The sequence below is a fragment of the Theobroma cacao genome, chromosome 1 (genome assembly GCF_000208745.1).
Source record: "Theobroma cacao cultivar B97-61/B2 chromosome 1, Criollo_cocoa_genome_V2, whole genome shotgun sequence".
In the NCBI taxonomy this organism is placed as follows: domain Eukaryota; kingdom Viridiplantae; phylum Streptophyta; class Magnoliopsida; order Malvales; family Malvaceae; genus Theobroma; species Theobroma cacao.
Genome location: NC_030850.1, coordinates 11,561,802 through 11,579,900, shown reverse-complemented (window position 1 = coordinate 11,579,900; position 18,099 = coordinate 11,561,802).

Below are 18,099 nucleotides of genomic sequence, written 5' to 3'. Positions count from 1 at the left end.
TTTCCATTCATGACGACCAGTTCTTCATTCAATTTAATATCTCTCTTCTCCTATTATCTGAATGCCATGTCTCAAATCTCTAAAAACCCATCTCATACAACGTTATTTTGTTTTGCACAACCTTAAAAAAAAATGGGTATTTTGCACAACCAATCTTTGCATATTTTTTTTCTCCCATTTTCCGCCTGTTTAAGAGTGCACGCTGACGAAAACGGCTCATTAGGGGCATTTTTGTCCCAAAATCTTTTTTGGTGGCTAAAAATAGTTAAAATTATCCCGAGAGTTATTTACAAAAACATGTTATTTATAAGGGCTAAAAAAAATCCCCTATAAAATATATAGACAACCAAAATAAAGACATTTGTAGAAAAGAAGCAGGATTCAACTGAACCCACCCCAACCAAGATAGAATCCATAAATAGATGCAAATGACTCCATTTCAGTTTTTAACATACTATTCATTCAATCAAGCCTGTTTCTCTTCTACAGATTTAGGTGGCATAAATGGTGATGCTTCTCAAGACTTGTTATGGGCATTAACCATCATGAATTCAATCAAGTAGGCATATGAAGAGAATGAAGATCCATTACTATTCCTCACAGCTTCCCTACTCATTTGACTCATCTTTTTAACCTTGATTCACACCTCACTATCAGCCCCCATCAAGGATTTTATAGCTTTCTCTATATCATCTGCCATCACTAACTCACTCTCGCCAAGCTTATAATCTAATCTCATCTCCAATGTTAATCCCTAATCTTTCACCATCTGAAAAGCATTCAGTTGTTGTTCTGCGTTCAACGACCAAATCAAAATGGGCACCCCATACCATAAGCTCTCCGAAATTGAGTTCCATCCACAGAGTGATACAAAGCCTCAAATGGATTTATGGGCAAGGACCTCAACTTGTGGAGCCCAACCGCAAACCATTCCTCTTCCTTTTATCCGTTCCAAAAATCGTTAGGGTAACATTTCCTTGAGATCAGTGTAATTATTAGGCTTGCATGATGTTGCATCGCTTATTGGCCTCTGTATTCGAACTGACCACAAGAATCGATGTCCGTATTTCTCCAGCTTCTGTGCAATTTCTATGGCTTGTGCTTCATCTATGGGTACTAGGCTTCCAAAACACAGGAAAACCACCGTCGATGATGGTTGATTGTCAAGCCATTTCATGATCTCATCCAGCTAGACCTCATCGTAGAGCGAACTACTCAGACTTTGAAGGTGGAGCGACCTCACCATGTCAAAGGGTATATTATGGTCTACCTCTAATAGGTACTTAACTGCGTGAAATTCCAACTCCGCAAAAGAATTAGTAATGATGACCTTGGTTTCCTTGAATCTTCTCACAAGGTTTAAGAAGCAAATGCACCCACCAGTCTTGTCAAACAATAATGCATATAAAACATTACTAGGAACCGGGTTTACATAACCTGGAATAACTAACCCAGTATCAGAGGCTTGAAACTCCCGACCAACTTGATCATGGCGAGTAATTAGGTGTAACATGAATAGAAGACTGGCTGCAACAGAAGTGTTGAAAAGATAATAAGGGAGTCCAAGTTCATTGGCTACATCAATCATGGGAGTAGTAAACGTATCAACAATTAACCCTGCAAAAGATACTGAATCAAGTAAAACACGATTGATTATAGACTGTTTGACGTACAACTTGTGCATCTCAATGTAGTCTACTACACGTATTTCTTGGTGTTTAGAAAGGCTTGGCGGAGCAACTTTTATTTGTGGAAGATTAGTAAATCGTAGCCAATCATCAGAGGCAGTAAGTGATTCAGCGTATTTTTGGATCTTAGGGTCAAAATTTGTGTTTATGACTAGGATTGTGACTGAGATTTCACAATGAATTAGGGCTCTTTGTTAAAAAGTAAAGCTTTAATTACGTCTCAACAAACTCAACAGAATTTTAAAAGCAACTATTAATGACAAAACGGTGCATTGCATTTTATTAAGCCATTTCTTCTTGGCTACGTTGAAACGCTACATTCAATGCACTCTTCTTGACTTTATTGAAACCGTAAGTTTGGTCCACTTTTCTTCCCAAGTCTGCCTTTTTCTTCTTCAACCTGATGCTTATCAATTTGGTGCACAATCATTCGGTGCACAATCATTCGCATAGAACTTGGGTTTATTTAACTTCAATCTATCTAATACTCCCCTTCAAGAGGAAGTTTGAATATTGTGAACATTCATCTTGCTTAACAAATTGTGAAACTGTCTTGGTTGTAAAGCTTTGGCGAAGATGTTAGTTAATTGGAGATTAGTTGAAATATGCACCGGTTTAATTATCCCTGCTAATACCTTCTCTATAATGAAGTGGCAATCCATCTCATGGAAGACTGGATTTTTATTGATGTGAATTGCCAATTGGCTATCAAAATAAAGCACTATTGCACCCTCATGATTAACTCCAAAGTCTAACAGTAAATGCTTTAATCATATGATTTCACAACATGTTGAGGCCTTTAAGTGATATTTTGCTTTAGCTAAGCTTTGGCTACCATGATTGCTTCTTCAGTTTTCAACTTATGTGTCACAGCCCAACTTTAGGGCCATGATCGGTGCAAGGGCCGAAAGGGCACAACCCACTAAGCCTAAGTAAGCCTATTTATGAAATTCTATTTCATCATTCCCACCATCATTTCTAACCACAAATCTTTATTCTCAACTATACGTATTTCGATAACAAATAAGACAACCAAATATTTATATTTGTACTAATCCAAAATACTGTCATTCATTGCCATCTCATAATGGCATCATCATATCACATATACATCTATTGTTTGTAGCCTAAATCTTAGCGATTTACATCAAGTGTAAATCCACATGTAAAATTCTTGATGACCAGCGAAGTGACTTGGGTGAGGGCACAGCTACCGAATGCCATATACCTACCAAGGGGTGAATACGAGTGGTTTCCTTAATCTCAGTCCCAACTAGCTATGGATCTGAAAACATGCAATTTAAAAGATTGAGCATAAACTCAGTAAGTGAACATAAGAAGGGAACAAGCAACGATAAGGAATGCTTTAGAAAACATGATGCACTTACGATAAAACCATGCAATTTAGTCTAAGTTTTGGTTAAAACCCCTCATCTCAAAATTTGAATGTTTAATTCCTTACTATTACAAGATCCATGATAAGCCATGAAGTTGAATAGAATGAAAATTTTAGCAATGACCAAGCAAGACAAGCAAACAAAGGTTTTTCTCGCTGCAGTGAAGAGGTAGTCTTGGTTTGCATATGCTTTGATTTTTCAAGCATAACTTCCACTACAAAAGTCCAATTGACATGATTTTTAGTCATTAGAAAGCTAAGAGGTTGGGCTACAACATTTATGTTTACCACTTTGCCCAGTTCTGATCGGAAAGTGGTCAAAATCATTGTTGAAGTGAAAGCACTGTACCAGAATCTTATAACCACCCGAGAGTTTTTTGCTGCAGCGATAATAAATCTCGCCACAGTGAGAAGCTTCAGCAAATTTCTTGCTGCAGCGAGAACCAGGCCAGTGTAACCCCCCAAACCTGAGAGTTTCTCACTGCAGCGAAAATGAATCTCACTGCAACGAGAAATAGAGCAACTTAGTTAAAAGGGGTCTTGTTACATCAAAAAGCCATTTTCTTGCTGAAATGAAAAGCAATTTGGGAGCAATTAACAATGCCAACATACAAAATAATCACAACTATTTTCATAAACTTTCTATAACATTTATATATATATATATATATATATATATACACATACATCATCATGCATACCATCCTTCCACACTCAGCTCATGTGCACTCCCCACTCGCACATAGCTAGGTCATCATAAGCTCATGTGCACTCCCACACTGCACATAGTTGAGTCATCATTATCACACAAAAGGAGTATCCAAAGCATAATACACATATCAATATAATGTGATAACGCATGAACTATTCATATTGCACATTTCACTAGATAAAAACATTTCATCAAGGGCTTGTTCCCCAAGTATATTTTTAAAATAAAAACAAATGACATTTTCAAATGATTTATTTAAACATGTGGACACTTTTCAAAACATTTTGAAATACAAGTTCACTCACTAGTTTTTGTTGATGTTTTGGTGGGCTCTAACTTTGATTAATGTTCCGAATGGAGGTGTGGTGTTTCGTTGGAACCTATCACACACAACAACATCGCCATCAACCCAACTTGGCATTAATACCATTTCAAAAGCTATTTCCTAAATCAAGTTCTACTAGTCATCCTTAACTAACTTCCAACTACTACTAAATGGCTATTATTTGCATTACTCTAGTCACACTAAAAATGAATAAACAACCTCAACAATAAAACACTTACAAATCTAATTACTAGACATTATCAACAACTAAAGAGATTAACCCTAACTCATACTCACCTTGATGGTCTTTGTAGTTGAATTCTCTTTCAAAATTCTTTAAACTAATAAAGGAAATCACTCTCTCTCTCTACATGTCCAGCTAGTGAGTGAATGTACTAAAGAAAGACTTTTGAAGGCTGTTGAGGTGCAAAAGTGAAAGAGCATGAAAAACCCTATGAAGGAGTGGGCAAAAGCATGAAACTTGGACTTTCTATGAGAGATTTATGGAGGATTCAAGGTTTTTTTCCCATGGAGGGTGAAGAAAACGTGAAATGGAGAGAAGAGATGGATGGAAGAAGAAGCTACTAGAAGTTGCTGGAACTTAGATATTTATATTTAAAGTTTATCCAATTCCTCATGTAAATTACCAAAATACCCTTAACAAGGTCACTTTGTCTTCTTCCCATCCTTTGTGCAACCTTTTTACTCTTTGACACTGAGACAAAGTCCATAATAGTCTAAAAATACTCAAGTTCACAAAAACCTAAAAATTTAGACCCAAGACGTAAAATGACCATTTTGCCCCTACTATGGAAATTATCAATGTTTCTATCTTCTTCATTTATTTTACCATCATTCATTTATTCCGTAGGCTTACTTAGACTGTAATAACATTAAAAAACTACCCTTGGTTCGTGTAATATCGTCTACTTCTAGTTACTAGTCTATGAAGGTTGAGGTTTCACAATACGAGGGTACTAGGTGTCACATTATAAGTGAGTCTCCGATTAAAATGCTAAAGCTAGTGATTGACCTTCGAGAATCAAAACAACCTACCTAATCATTGTCACAATAAGATGATAATCTCAAGTTTGATATAGATTTCATTAAAATCCCTTGTCTTGATGCCTCTTTCAGATACTTAAATACCTTATGAGCTACTGTAAAATGTTGAAGACCAGGTTTATCCATGAATTGGGACAATACCTGAATTATATAGGATATATCCGGCTTACTAAAAGTTAAATAAAGTAGTTTTCCAAATAATTATCTGTAAGTTACGAGATTAACTAATTCATCTTCACTTTGAACCTTATGCAACTTGTGCTTGTAATCAATAAGGGTAGAAACTGGTTTAGTTCTTAATAGTCCATGTTCTTTTAAGAGATCTGGCGTATATTTCCTCTGGCATATAGAAATACTTTCAAATGATTTAGCAATCTCTAGCCCTAAGAAATACTTAAGTATTCCAAGGTTTTTCGGTTTGAATTGTGAACTTATAAAATTGTGCCACTTCCATTGTTGCTTAAATAGATGTACTACCAATCGATATGTTATCTACATAAAGTAGTAAAGCGATAAAATCTCTATTATTTGTCCTCATGGTGAAAGAAAGTGATCTGTTGGTGATTAATGAAAACCATATTCTAAATTGATAAAGTAAACTTGGCATTCCATGGTTTGGATGTTTACTCGAGCCCATACAGAGATTTGTGTAATTTATAAGCTAAGTTGGATCCCTTAGGATACTCCCTTGGATGGAATACCCTCGTGGAATCTCCATGTAAACTTCTTCTTCCAAATCACCATTTAGGAATGCATTGTTCACATCAAGTTGTCATAATGACCAGTTACATGTTGTTGCTACGGTAAAGAACACTTTAACAATTGTTTGATTAGCAAGCGGACTAAAAGTTTCCTGGTAGTCAAACCCTACAATTTAATTGTATCCTTGGCAACTAATCATGCTTTATACCTATTTACATTTCCATTCTCATCCAGTTTCACCTTGTAGACCTATTTGCACCTTATGACATGAGAATTTAAAGGTCAAGGTATTATGCTCCATGTACCATTATCCTACAATGCTTTCAGTTCAACTACCATTACATCTCTCCAATGAGAATAGTTAACTACTTGATGATAAGTGCTTGGTTCATGTGTTTTTCGTAATGCAATGGTGAATGTTTTGTGTGCACATGAAAGTTGATTATTAGATAAATGCTTGGATATTCGGTGTGCAATGACAGTATTTGAATGTGATAGAAAATCAACATGATAAGCATTTAAGTACTTGAGAATGTGGTTAAGTCTTGTACTCTTCCTAATTGGTATCTCTATCATTGCTATATTGATCATTATTGTGATGCCCCACTCATAAGAGACAAAAGAGGAGAAAAGAAAGAAGAAGAGAGAAGAAGAAAAAGAGGGGTCGGCCAAAATGGAGAAAAAAGAAATGAGAGAGAAGAAGAAAAATTAATGCTGCCAAAAAAAAAGGAGAAAAGACAAGGGACAAAGAGAAAATGAAAGAGAATAGGAAATATAAGGAAGAGAGTGGGGGGCTCGAGGGAGAGAAAGGAGAGAGGGAAAAAGAAGAAAAAAGAAAGAGAAGAAGAAAGAAGAGAAAGAGCACGACAGAGCAGAAAAAGGAAAGAGAAAGAGAAGAAGAAATGAGAGAGAAAGAGCACGACAGAGCAGAAAAAGGAAAGAGAAAGAGAAGAAGAAATGAGAGAGAAAGAGCACGGCATAGCAGAAAAAGGAAAGAGATAGAGAAAAAAAAGAGAAAGAGAATAAGAAATGAGAGAGAGAGAGAGAGAGAAAGAAAGAGCACGGCAAAGCAAAAAAAAAAGAAAGAAAAGAGAAGAAAATGAGAGAGGGAGCACGGCGACGAGGGAGAAGAAAGAAAGGGAAGAAAGAAGAGAAAGAAAGAGGGAGCACGGCGACGAGGGGGAAGAAAAAAGAAAAAGAAAAAGAAAAAGAAGAAGAAGAAGAGAAGGAGTAGCGGCATAAAAAGAAAAAAGAAGAAGAAGAAAAACGAAAAGGAAGAGAGAATAGTTAAGTACACGCGCGAAATAATAACAAAGTAGCATCCCGATATTGTGAGGTGAGTGGGTGCTAGATTTTAAAATTATTTCTTTATAATATATTATATAGGTGACATTTGATAATTGACGAAATTGTGGACAGCATGAGTTGGTAGAAAGACTTAGGTTATTTGTGCTTGTGACAAGGATTTTATATCCGCTTTTCTTTAAAATATATAAATATATATATCTACATGTTTTTAAATATAGAGAAACAAACCTTTGACTAGCTTTCACTTCAAAAATCGTACCTTGCAAGTTTGTGTGATGTTTGGACCAATGGCCTTTGTATTGGTTCATAAAACTCGATAAATTATTTATTTCACGTGACAAGCTGATTTGGTAAAATACCATGTCACGACCCGATACTCCCCTCGAACCCGTGACAACTGCCGTGGTGTCTCGATAGACACTCATCACCCGAAATACCAACTGGAACCCCGCAAGGCTTCAATATCAATTTCTCATTTTCCCCTGTGAGTAATCATTGCCAAATATCACGTTCTAAAAGATTTTAAACTATTTTCAACTTAAAACAATAAAAAAATAATTTTCGTCTCACTAGGGTATTTTGGTAATTTTCCTCAAAATTTCGATACCAACTAATAATGTAGTGTATAAGTGCAGAACACATATTTCAAAATCAAAAATAAATTTAGATGTCTAAAACATTCGTTTAAAGTAAAATTATGATTGTTGGAATAAAATAAAAATATTAAATAAAATATTCTATTTTCTTATAAACAATATTTTTAGAACACTGCGTAAATAATTTTTTTTTACAGCGTAAAAGCAAAATAAATTTCTACATACAGTAGTACAAATAACTAGAGTATGTAATTTAATTTACAGTGACATGTGGACCCCCAAATGACAAAAATAAACGAAGGCTGCAAACCTACATTTTTTGAGGAAGTAAAACTAACTGTAACCTTCGACGATATCAACTATCTACGACCTATACTGAGCCTGAAATGGGTGGAAAAGAGGGTGGTGAGATTATAAAATCCCAGTGAGTAAACAAACATCATTCAAAATATCTAAAGTCGAGTAAAAAGAGACGATTAAAATATTTCATCTAAATATGTATTTCATAACATAAACATTCATTTCATTTAAATAGTCAACATGGCTTATGAGTATCTTAAAAGCTTGGCTCTTGCCAAAATCATTCTCGGGAATACCTTGGCCGAGGTATTTAACCGAGTCCGTCAAGGCTGTTAAAAATTTCGTATACACATAAACATAATTTTTTTATTTGAAAAACACAGTCGTTCCTTGACGTTAGTGGAGTTCAACATCACGAGGTGGTTTGGCGTGATGTGAACTCTGACCATACCTCAGGAGATACCCTACGCGCCTTTCCATCTGAGGTACATATATAACCGAATTCTGTGCCCCTCTAATAGGCTAGTCCACAGAACCCGCCCACTGCAGCAAGCTAAACCCACCATACAATAAAATTTTGACAGCATGACATGACTAATATTATACTACCCAGCCTGTAAATGTAAAACAAAACAATTCATACAGTTCACAAACCATAATTCCAACCAGTCATGCCAACACATTATCATAAGCCATAAATTAGAACCATAAATTACAACACATCAAGTGGTCTCCAGTTACTCTATTTTCAAAGCCATCATTCAATTTCAAGACAATTTATAGAATCTTTTCATTTAAACACATATTGTTTATAAAATCTAAAAATTAACCATTTAAACTCATTTTCCATAAAATTCACAAAATGGGATAAAAAGACCACTTTAGATAATTAAAATGATGATAAGGTTACTCAATATTTCGAGAGTTGAATTTCTAGAGTACTCTGACTACCGATCCTCTGGTACAATTTCTTTGCCCTTAGCGGAGGATTCACCACCTAGACATGATGCAAAATTGAGAAACTTACTACATTGGTACTAAATCAAAATTAAACTAATTTAGACTTTTAATGCAAGATATGGAATGCAAAATGCACGGGTAACCATCTAAACCCGATATTGGCCTAATTCGTCTTATCACTCGATTAATTGGCCAATGCATCCAATTTAGCTCCAAATTGCTCCATTTCTTTTCCAATACCTTAATTCACCAAACATAAGTCAAATAACCTAAAATTTGGCAAAACCATCTTCACTTTTCTTCTTAGAATTTTTGGTCAATAATGGTGCATTAACAATGTGATTTTTCCTACTACTTTTCCACACCATAATTCATCATTTTCTAACCAATTCTCCTAAAATAAAAATCAAATTCATCCTCACTCAATACAAGGTAGGTTTGGCCATTGATGGGTGATGGGAAAAATGAATTCTTTTCTTGTTGTTTTGCTTCTAGACATGGTAAACTAACTAAAAACACTAACATAACTTGAAATCAAATCAATCCAACATCATTCTCTCTCCATACCTATTCGGCCAACCATGAATTCACCATGAAAACATGAAATTTAACCATGGAAAATAAGGAGAGATGCTTAAGGAAAATAGATTTCAAGTTTAAATTGAGAAATCCTACATTTTTCACTTGTTTTTCTTGATTTTTCACACTTTTTCTTTGAATTTTTCCACCAAGGGTTCTTGTTCTTTCTTTTCTTCCTTTGTTCTTCTTTGGTTCTTGTTTTGGCCGGCCATATGAATGAGAAATAGGCTGATTTTATGTTAATTTAAAGCTAAAAAATAAATGGATATAAACTTGACACATGTCACAATTCCATTGGTCCATGTGTCATACTTACCCATTAAGCAATCTCTCTCCACCACTTAAATTTTTTCAATTATCAATGATAATATTGGGTAAAATCCATATGCTGGACAAGTGTTGGGTGGTGTAAAATTATAATTTTGCCCTTGGGGTGGCAAAATGACTATTTTACCCTTATGCTCGGGAAAACACCGAAATTAAAATTCTTCACTTCTCAAACTCAAATTATACTCCAAATGATCAATCTTAGTCAAAAATTTCATCCAACACTCACATCTTAACCTCAGGTGGTAAAATGACCATTTTGCCCCTAGATCATGAAAATTCCAATTTGACTCCAAATCGGTCCTTGAACTCCGAATCACCTTTTTAAGTCATTCTAGGACTTTAAAATTTTTAATTTCATCTTAAAATCTCTCTTTGATCTAGTTCGAGGCTTAATTCAACTTAGTTGCACCACTAGGTACACTATCGACTTTTTTACGATTTTTCAGGGCTTTCCTAGTATGCAAGCATATTGTCAATCACATGAATGACATGGCAAGTATTTTATAGAGTCAGGCTTGACATACCATGCTTTGAGATAAAATAAGCACAACATTGATTTATGATTATATTATTTACAAACTATTATGATTTGCAAATGCTTCAAATTACAATGATTTTTTATATTTGATTTTAAAGGGGGACTTGAAGCCCCGATTCATATGGTGGTGTGGGTAGTTCCCAAGAGTAGGCAAAAGGGGACCTAAAGCCCCGATTTATATTTGGTGACGTGGGTAGTTCCTACGAGTAGGTAAAAAGGGGACTTGAAGCCCCAATTTATATGGTGGCATGGACAGTTCCCACGAGTAGGTGATGATGTCTGAGATAGTAAGCCTACGGGCTACATTAAACCTACCCGAGTATGATGCTCATTTGTAGATTTCTTATTTCACTATGCATGACATTAATATTTAAAAATTTTTATTTATTTAATGGCAAGCGAAATTTACCTATTCATTGGTGATCAATTAATTCGCCTTTTTATATTTCAGAATTTTCATTTCTCACTTGTTATTGAATTTAATGATGGCTGGATGTCGAGGTTGAAAGATTTTTTTTTAGTATCCTACATACAACTATTTTCATACATGTTTATTTGGGGATTATTATTTTTAAGAATTGCAAGGTATAAAACAAAATCTTTCATTTCTATGGAATGTATTTTCTACTCGTACTCTTGAGTTTATAAACATTCCACCTTTATGTTGTTTCCCCTCTTTGCCTACTCACAGGGTCGATGATTATCACTAAGTCTATGAGACTCACACCCCTCTTATTTTCCCTTTTTGCAGATAGCGATCAGTCTAACGTATAACCATCGGTGCATTCTTTTAGTGCAGATTTCAAACTTGCAGGTAGAATGCTCTTAGTCAACTAACTAATATCTTAGTCGACTAAATCATCTCTGTTTTCTGCTCCCTGTCTCTAACAGTTCTGGCAGTGTGCACTTAGTCGACTAACCCATTTCTTGGTCGACTAAGTTGGTTCTATATCTTAATATTCTTTAGCTCGCCATTCTCCAATTTAAACTTTAGTCAACCAACATTTTTCATTATTCAGTCAAAGATCTTTTTTCTTGTTGATTAACCATTTTTCTTTTATTTTTTATGGTTTTTGATATACATATTTGAAGGGTTGATTCATTATTTCCATATGACTTTTTGTTCTGCACACTTAGGTAAAAATGTTAGACACAAATGAAATGGGAATGTTTTATTATCATCAAAAACTAATGGAGCCAACAGGTGGATCCATCCACCATCCCAGATCAAAAGGTTCGAAACAAAACAAAGTCAAAGTCTCCAAAGTCATTTCCAAACAAGTGATGAATTTAATCATCAATCTAAGGAGTTCGAAACAAATGAAAGATCAAAACAAAAACTAAGTCAAGTCATCAATCTAAAAGACAAATTGTCTCGATGCTAGGGTTTACGCAAAACTAATCATTATTTTTCATTCCAAATTTTCAAATCATCAATCATCTAATTAACCATAGACAAATATCAATTTTGAAGCATCAAACATTTGAAAGGCATGTTCCACTTGCTCAAAACTAAAAAATGTAATAACATATTTACATAGTATACTTGGATTTCATAAACAAGGTTGAAACCATTGCGCACATCACAAAGTTCATCAAAATACGTCTTTATGTGAAGTTGTAGAATAGGCATGCTTAGTTATATCAAAATAATTAAAAACGTTGTACCTACCCACCTCTTAAAATGTGTCTTTTTCCTTTTAACACCGTTCATTGAAAGCTCGACTTCTTCAAAAACTCATACTACTCATACAGTACCTAAAAATGATGTTCAATCATCAATATTTTCAAAAACTCAAGAAAATTTAATAATATATTGAATACCCATTTCTATCTCTATTTAGTCTTCACTTATTTCCAATAAATTTCATCAATCTTTCATCCAAACTTCACACCCATTAAGAAAACAACTTACTGTACCTATTTTTCCTCTTTGGTGAGCTTTTAGTGGAGGGATCTATCCAAATCTTGAAAACTTGGAAAAAATTTCTCTCTTTTAGAGAAAGAAGATAAAAATAAGAAAAACCAAGTTTTGGGAGTGAAAATCCTTACCTTTAGCACTTAGAATCTAGGGCTTGATAATGGAGTTTAAAGATTTTGAAAGGTATGAAATTTGAGAGAAAATGGGTGGAAGAACAAAAAGAAATGAAATAAAATAAAAGAATGAGTTTCAGGTTTTCAAGGCTTTAAGCCCATTTAAGGTTGTTTGGGCACTCTGGGGTTGACTACATAAGATCTGGGGTCGAGCCTAGACCAGAATGTTTACACATCTCTCATTTTTACTTCACAGACCCTCTATGCCCTAAGGTCGACCACTATTTTTACTTTGCAAGGTCAACTTTCTATGCATTGGGGTCGACTTTTTAAGTCTAGACTTGTAAAAATTGTTTCTTTTCAAGCCTAATTCCATTCTAATTCCTTTCCACAACCTCCATGACCTTTAGTTGTGAATTCTCAAGGATGAAATTATGGTTCTTTGGCTAGTTCTTGAAATTCCTAAGCTCACCAAGTTAACTATTTAATTTTATCCAAGTAACGAAAACTACGGGTTCCACATTTTTGCCCTTTAAGAAGAATTTGTCCTCGAATTTAAACTAAAAGTAACTTACCTTAGTTTTGAAATAAATGGGGATACTTTGTGTGCATCGTATAAATCTATGTTATAGAGTTATTTGATCACATTTTGAGCATTACATAGGCAAAGTTCTTAAGGTCTAATTTAGGAATTGGGGATTTTTATTTATTTTTAATTATTTTAGTAAATCATGTTGGGTTCATTTAATTTAGGTTGTTTTAAGTTATTTTATGATAATTTGCTTTAAGTTTAGTTACAAGTTAGTTTGTTACTCTTATAGGTGTGTAATTAAAAGGGCTTCAATTGATAAAGAAAAGTGCATGCAAGGTTCAAGATTTTTTTGCACACATTCTAGTATTTTGAACATAACTTTCATTCTAGAATCCAATTGATGTGATTCTTAAGCCATTGGAAAGTTAAGAGATAAGGATACAACTTTCATGTTTATCACTTTGCCCATCTCAGCTCGAAAGAAGAATAAAATTGTGTCAGAAGTCAAAGTAGTGTAGCAGAGTAGAGAAGGCAAGACAAAATGTTAGGCGCTGTGGCCATGGAAGCACGGGTGTCGTGGCGTCATGAAAAGAGGTAAGCATGGGCCAAGTCGAAGATCTCAACATTGCAATCTTGAGAGAGTGGAGTCGTGGTGCCAACACGATTTTCCAAGTTTCATGAAATTCAGACTTTTATTTCGTGTAGGATTCTGAGCCCTATTTAAAGACCCTTTCAGTGCACTTGAGAACAACAAGTAAGATAGGTTTTCTTTGAAGAAAAAGAGCCGTCAAGTAAGCAAGAAAACTAGGAAAAACTTTTGAAGATTAAAGATTGAAGACCTAACGAATCTTAGTTTTCGTTTCCTTTTTAGTTCTTGTTATACTTCTTTCTTTTGTGTTGATGGTTAAACTTTTTTAGATAATGTTTTTAGTAGTTATGAGGAACTAAGTTTCTTATCTAGAATTACAATTAAACCTAACATGTAATTTGAATTTTTAATACTTTTCTTGTTTATAATTGAAAGTGTTTAAGTTTTTATTTCAATCTTGTGTTTAATGCGCCTGATTGACTGGCCACCAATTAGATAGATTGGGTAACTAAATGAAACTTGGGAAAGTAATTTCAGTGTAAGCCTTGGATGAAATAACATATGTCCAATATCAATTGCATGAGATGATTGATTTGATTTGCATGAAAGGTAGGAATACACTTACATGTCATATGTAGCCATAATTAGAGTCTAAGCTTAATGAGTCTTTCTTAATTGCAATTTGCTTAGGAATATAATAGATTGGTTAAAAGAGATAATTTTATAAGAACATTGAAAGAGACTTATAAATATATTAGAACTCTAAGTTAACAACTCAACTGTCTGGTAAGTAAAAAGAAAGTAAAGAGATTAAAATGAAGTGTTGAGGGGATATTGTGGTTTTAGGCTTTTGTTTGATTAAGTTTATGTTGTTAATTTGCAATTCTTGTTATTAGTATTTGTTGCTTTAGTTTTCAGTAGTTTTAAAAATTAGTTGTTAAGATAAGATTAAGTTGTGTTAATTTTAATACTTAGCAAAAGATTTTGGTGCAATTCCTTGTGGGAACGATACTCTACTTTTCATTATATTACTTGTTAATGATATGTGCATTTGCGCGGTAAATCCAACAACAAGTTTTTGGCGTCGTTGCCAAGGTTTTGTTTGCCAAAATTTTTTGTTAATATTAATACCAAGCAATCTTAGTCTTAATTCAAACTTTCTTTTTCTTTGTTTTCAGGTACTTTTGGTTGTTTTATGCAAAGAGTAAAAAATTTGAAAATTATTCCTTTTGATCTAGTGATCGAAAAACCTTTCATGGACTTTCGAAGGAGAATCAACAAGCTTCGACTCACCATGATACAATGGTTGATCAATAAGAAAAGAACAAGTCCTTGAAGGAATATGATGTTCTTCTTGTACAAAGCCTTCCTTCTAGCATCCATAAACCTACTATTTAAGCTAATAACTTAAAGATTAAGCCAGCAATCGTTTAGATAATTTAGACTTCAATTCAGTTTTGGGGATTATTGAATGATGATCCTAATGCTCATATTATGGATTTTTTAGAGATTTACGATACATTCAAGACTAATGGTGTTTCTGATGATGCCATCAAATTAAGCTTTTTCCCGGTTTCACTAAGTGACAAGGCAAAGAGTTGGTTGAATTCACTTCCAACTGATTCCATTAGTACTTGGAATGATTTGACTAAGAAATTCTTGGTTAAGTTTTTTTCACCAACTAAGATAGCAAAAATGTGGAATGATGTCACCTCTTTTATGCAATTTGATTCGGAATCATTGTATGAGGCTTGGTAGAGGTATAAGGATTTACTTAAAAGATGTTCCCACCATGGGTTACCTAAATGGCTGCAAGTACAAACTTTTTATAATAGGTTACTAGGACCAATTAAAACCACCATTGATGCTGCAGCAAAAAGGGCACTGATGAATAAATCTATTGTTGAGGCTTATGACTTGTTAGAGGAAATGGCTTCCAACAATTACCAATGGCCATCCAAGAGATTAGGTCAAACAAAAGTTGCTAATGTTCATGAACTTGATGCAATTAATGCCTTGATTAGTCAAATGGCTACTCTTATTAAGAAAATTGATACACTAGGTGTCCATGCTATTCAGAGTCCTTTTGCAACATTTAAGTTATGTGGAGATAAGCATTTCAATGACTACTGTCCTATTAGTGCTGAATCTGTACAGTTTGTTGGAATTTTTAATAAATAGCTGAATAATCTGTAATCCAACAACTACAATCCTGGTTGGAGAAATCATTCATGGAGTAACAACCAAAGATCCTCATCAGTAGCAAAGCCAAAATTTCCTCCTGGTTTTCCATCACAAGCTAAACCTTTATGCTTGAGAAAAAGCTAACAATATAAGAGATGTTCATGTAATAACCAACTAAGAATGATGCTATCATCTAAAGTTAAACAACATCACTCAAAAATCTTGAGACACAAATGGGTCAATTAACTAACGCCATTACTAATAAACCTCAAGGTACTCTACTTAGTGATATTGAACCTAATCTTCAAAGAGAAGGTAAGGAGCATTGTAAGGCAATTACATTAACGAGTGGTAAAGAGATAAAAGATAGTCGTGTGCAACATGATGATCCAATTAAGGTTGTTGAAAAAGAGGTTGAAAATGGTAATGTTAAAAAGGAAATTGTGGTTGAAAAATCTGATGAACAAGCTCAAGGAGAAAAACTTCAATTAAATCCACCACAACCACCACCACCTTTCCCTTAATGTTTTCAGACGCAGTAGCTTAACATCACATTCTTTTGAGTCAGTTTAGTCATCGGTGTTGCAAGTTTGGAAAAATCTTTGACAAACTGTCTATAATATGTGACCAAGCCTAGAAAGCTACAAATCTCCATCACAGATGTTGGCCTTGGCCATTTCTCTACGGCCTCTATTTTTCTTGGGTTTACCATAACTCTTTCTTTGGAAATCACATGACCCAAGAAGATAACACAATCAAGCCAAAACTCGCATTTAAAGAAATTGGCATATAATTGATGATCTTTCAACACTTGAAGCACAATCCTAAAATGTTGTTCGTGTTCCTCCTTACATCTTGAGTATACCAAAATGTCATCAATAAATACCACCACAAAACTGTCCAAGTATGGTTTGAACACCCCATTCATCATATCAATAAAAACTGTTAGGGTATTCACAATACCAAAGGACATAACCAAAAGCTAGTAATGTTCATACCTAATATGGAATGCGGTCTTAGACACATCCTCTTACCTAATCTTTAGTTGGTGGTAACCAAAATGAAGATCAATCTTGCAAAAACAATGTGCTCCCTACAACTTATCAAACAAACCATCAATACGAGGAAATGGATACTTATTCTTTATCGTTACCTTATTAAGCTGTCTATAATTGATGCGTAGCTTGAATGATCCATCTTTTATCCTCACAAATAATATTGGTGTGCCCCATGGTGACGCACTAGGGCATATGAAACACTTATCCAATAAATCTTCCAACTGATCCTTAAGTTCCTTAAATTCTGCCGATGCCATATGGTATGGTGTAATGGATATTAGTTGAGTATACTTCACCACATCTATACAATACTCAACTTCCTTATCTGGGGTAAACCGAGTAGTTCTTCCAAAAACACATTCAATAACTCCCTATTGTTGGTCCATTAGCATGTGAAACATGTCACTCCCTACAAGCAAGCATGAATCCAGATCATGATAGACTAGGTCTCCAAAAGGATAAGTCCTTTTAGATGGATTATGAGGTGAAACCTCCCATAAAGGCTCACAAAGTAAGGAGCTTAAAAGAATGAAACAATGGTTGTTACACTCAACGTGAATTTACTATTAACTTACCTATAATAGCTTTGTTAGTAAACTTCTTAGACCAAACAAAGGCGCTCGTTAACCATATTACGTCTGAAGATACTAAGTAACATACTTGAGTGGGAATGTCCCAGTTTGTTTGATAGTAAACTCTCACAACCCACAGTCGATTAATTTATTACAGAAATGTGAATGACCATTGAACTAATAATATAATTTAAAGGGTTATATATTATCATCATGCATACATACATCATGAAATGTTCAAAGTCCATATATATAACTAGTATGCTTACATAATTTCAAATGTACTTTCAAAAACATATCTGCATCACAAACATGAATTCACTTTCAATTTTGCTGAACAAATGCACTCTGAATGGTGATAGCTATACTGAATGGAAAAGAAACCTTAATATCATCATTAATTATAACAAGATCACATGGGTTCTTTCTAAGCATGAGCTTGAAGCACTAACTCCCCAATCAACTGCACAAGATATTGAATATCATAAGAAGTGGCATGATGCAAATGAGCTAGCTAAGTGCTATATACTAGCCTCTATGAATAGTATATTGCAAAAGTAGCACAAAGGCATGGGTAATGCTACTAACATAATGTTCCACCTACATGAGATGTTTGGCATAAAAATAAGGT